This window comes from Ursus americanus, unplaced genomic scaffold (genome assembly GCF_024610735.1).
Source record: "Ursus americanus isolate L20-20 unplaced genomic scaffold, mUrsAme1.1.p SCAF_54, whole genome shotgun sequence".
NCBI lineage: Eukaryota > Metazoa > Chordata > Mammalia > Carnivora > Ursidae > Ursus > Ursus americanus.
Window position 1 is genome coordinate 1750562 of NW_028273636.1, and position 3993 is coordinate 1754554.

Here is a 3993-nt window from a genome sequence, read left to right on the forward strand (position 1 = left end):
GGCTGTGTTCGTTGGGGTTGAACTCCTGCTAGCAAAACCGCCGGGTTGAGGGAAGGGTTCAGACTGTGCCTGGGCCCTGTGGTCTCTTCCAGGTCAGTGTATGGCATTTCCTTCCCCTTGCCCCAGGCACCTGGGAGCATGTCTGCACGTGGAGAAAGACTTTCCCGTGGGAAGCCGGTTTTTGTCAAACGGGTCCCAGTGCTCTGCTCCTCTCTTTTCACTCCTGCTGCCAGAAGCCCAGGGAGGATGGGAGGGCTTAGAACATGGCTGGGCACTGTGGTTTCTTCCAGAGAAGTGGAGGGCATTTGCTTTACCTTGCCACAACCACTTGGGATAGGGTGTGCACCTCAGGAAAACTGTCTCCGTGGGAAGCTGGCTTTTTGCAAAGGGGTCTCAGGGCCGTGTGCCTCGGCTGTCCCTCCGGCTCCCCAAAGCACAGGGACGAGGTGAGGGGCTTAGACCATGCCTGGGCAATGTTGTTTCTTACACCTGGGTGTGTGGCATTTTGTTGAGCTGGCTACCCCCACTTGGGATAGGTGTTCCACAGCAAGCACCTATTGTTCGTCGGAAGCCGTTTTTGCCCCAGGGGTCTCCGGTCTGTGTTCCTTGGGGTTGAACTCCTGCTAGCAAAACCGCCGGGTTGAGGGAAGGGTTCAGACTGTGCCTGGGCCCTGTGGTCTCTTCCAGGTCAGTGTATGGCATTTCCTTCCCCTTGCCCCAGGCACCTGGGAGCATGTCTGCACGTGGAGAAAGACTTTCCCGTGGGAAGCCGGGTTTTGTCCAACGGGTCCCAGTGCTCTGCTCCTCTCTTTTCACTCCTGCTGCCAGAAGCCCAGGGAGGATGGGAGGGCTTAGAACATGGCTGGGCACTGTGGTTTCTTCCAGAGAAGTGGAGGGCATTTGCTTTACCTTGCCACAACCACTTGGGATAGGGTCTGCACCTCAGGAAAACTGTCTCCGTGGGAAGCCGGCTTTTTGCAAAGGGGTCTCAGGGCCGTGTGCCTCGGCTGTCCCTCCGGCTCCCCAAAGCACAGGGATGAGGTGAGGGGCTTAGACCATGCCTGGGCATTGTTGTTTCTTACACCTGGGTGTGTGGCATTTTGTTGAGCTGGCTACCCCCACTTGGGATAGGTGTTCCACAGCAAGCACCTATTGTTCGTCGGAAGCCGTTTTTGCCCCAGGGGTCTCCGGGCTGTGTTCGTTGGGGTTGAACTCCTGCTAGCAAAACCGCCGGGTTGAGGGAAGGGTTCAGACTGTGCCTGGGCCCTGTGGTCTCTTCCAGGTCAGTGTATGGCATTTCCTTCCCCTTGCCCCAGGCACCTGGGAGCATGTCTGCACGTGGAGAAAGACTTTCCTGTGGGAAGCCGTTTTTTGTCAAATGGGTCCCAGTGCTCTGCTCCTCTCTTTTCACTCCTGCTGCCAGAAGCCCAGGGAGGATGGGAGGGCTTAGAACATGGCTGGGCACTGTGGTTTCTTCCAGAGAAGTGGAGTGCATTTGCTTTACCTTGCCACAACCACTTGTGAGAGGGTCTGCACCTTAGGAAAACTGTTTCCTTTGGAAGCCGGCCTTTTACCTAATGGGTCAGGGCTGTGGGGCTCGGATTTACCTCATGCTACCAAAAGCACAGTGACGATGTCTGGGCTTAGACCATGCCTGGGGAATGTTGTTTCTTGCACATAAGTGTGTGGCATTCTGTTTACTTTGCTACAACCACTTTGGATAGGTTTTCCACATCAAGAACTTTTTTTTCTTCGGAAGCCGTTTCTGCCCCAAGTGTCCCATGCTGTGTTCGTTCGGGTTTATCTCCTGCTAGCAAACTGTGGTCTCTTACAGATCAGTGTATGGCATTTACTTCACCTTGGCACAGGCACTTGTGAGCATGTTTGCACGTTACGAAAGATTTTTCCGTTGGAAGCCGGTTTTTGTCAATCTCATAGGGAAGAAACAGAAACTCTTTGGCATAACCTGACTCACCCAGCATCAGGAAAGCAGTTCCAGAACTCAGCCCAGGGCCCCTGTCTCCTACCCAATTGTAGCCACCACCATGCCTCTATCGAAAGGAATTCCCAAAGACTCTCCTCTGACTCCACTACCAAAGAAACAGCAGATTGAATATGGCACTTCAAAATATCGAGATGATACATCTGGTATAGTTAGATACACAAGGTTTACCTTTATTTTTTTATTGTTTTTTATTACATAATGTTATAGTCTCCATACAGTATAGTAAATTTCGATGATACATTAGTTGCATATAACACCCAGTGCACCATGCAATATGTGCCCTCCTTACTACCCAATACCAGCATATATTTTAAACAGCAAAATGCTGCTCTGAATAATTTTGAATTTTCCCTCGACCCCCATTGTAACTCTTGGGATGAAAAGACTAATCAGTGATGAAACATCACCCTTGACAATTGGAAAGACATCATCCATATTTGTATGTGACGACAAAAGGCCATCTAACACTAAATGGTGGCCACTCACCCATATCTTAGGCCCAACTGTATAAACACTGTCAAACGTATATCTTAAAAATAGACAAAGAGTAAACCTCACCTTCCCTTTCTAATGAAAGAGTGTTTCTAGGAAACAGCTGTTCAAAATACATTCATAAGCAGTCAATGAACAGAGAAAATGGGATCCCCTGCAAAGTGCTCCAAGCTCAGAAACTAAGTACCTCCTTCACCAAATTCAGAACGCTGACAACTATTACTTAAGTTTTACTTCATGGCTCAACTAAAGAAAAGAGAAAAACCCAGGAGATGGTGGGTTCATGAGAGGTTTTACTTCCAGTCCTGATGTGGATATGACATTTCTCCAAATGGACCTGCCGCTTTCTCTGAATGCTGGATCCCGTGTCAAGCTGCCTCACTGACTCAGATGCAGACGTTCAGAACGTAGGGTGTCGCGGAGCCAGAGCAGAGAAGTGTTGTCAGATGGGGAGAAGCAGCTCCTCGGACCTAAAGCCTGCACACCTGCTGTGGTTTCTGGGAGAAGGGGAAACATAGACTTGTCTTTTAGTAGTAATTATCTCCCAGCCCATTGCCACCATTCCCAGGAAACAGCTAGCACAATGCTGAAGTTGGGTAAGGGCTCTGGGCCTTCCTAGCGCCCCACCTGTGCCTGAGGGAACAGGGAATACCCTGCTGAACTCGGGGAACTGCTCAAGGTCCATTACCTGCACTGTGTCGGGGGACAGGGGCACCGCACTGAAGTTGGGGACTGTGCGGTCCTTTCTCTCGCTCTTCTTGGGGAACACGGGAAACCCTGGAATGTCTGTGAACCATCCCACAAAAGCTTTGCTGAGCGGGTGCCCTGGAGTTCCTGGGTCTGGAGTGTATGGCCAGTTGACGGAGACTAGGCAGAAGAGACTTTCAAGGGAAAAAGGAAAGAAAACTGAGTCTCCATGATGAACTCTCTCAACATGCCCTTCCAGAACCCTGCCTCTTACCCGGGGTGCCCCTACTCCCAGAAAGCCCACCTATGGCCACACAGCATGCATTCACCCAGCCAGGAACTCCACAGGTCCACTCTCTCAAAACTCCACTTCCTTGGCTCCTGGTCTGCGTCCTTGGGCTGCTCCGGATCTGCACACAGAGACGTAGCTCCACCCCCATGGGGTGATTGCTTGGGGAGTATGATGCTTCCAACTCCTTGAATGCCAGGCAACCGGCCCCATGACTCACAACTCTGGGAGTGCAGAGGTCCAGGAGGCACCTCCTTGGCTAAACGCCCTGAGCAGGCATGACGGGGATCATGGGCAGGGCTGCAATCACACACACACACACACACACACACACACACACACACACACACACACACACACGGCCCCTTTCGCGGACCCCTCTAGCTGCAGACCACCCTCAGAGCCCTGCCCCTTCCCTTCTGCACCAACCCTTCCTGCAAGGGTGTGCCTGGTTCCTGGCAAGGTCAGCTGCTCTCAGACTGTTCCAGCCTTGGGCTTTAGGAAATGCAATGCTTTTATG

The 3993-nt window shown here is 51.7% G+C and overlaps 1 long non-coding RNA gene across 1 annotated transcript; it reads right to left on the reverse strand.

The window, feature by feature from the left end:
* Window positions 1-2095: 2095 nt before the first annotated feature.
* LOC148106777 (uncharacterized) lies at window positions 2096-3739 on the reverse strand. Its single transcript, XR_015723516.1, has 3 exons — window positions 3489-3739; window positions 3186-3378; window positions 2096-2994 (listed from the first exon to the last, which is right to left on the reverse strand). It is a non-coding gene; the product is annotated as an uncharacterized LOC148106777 (long non-coding RNA).
* Window positions 3740-3993: the final 254 nt, after the last annotated feature.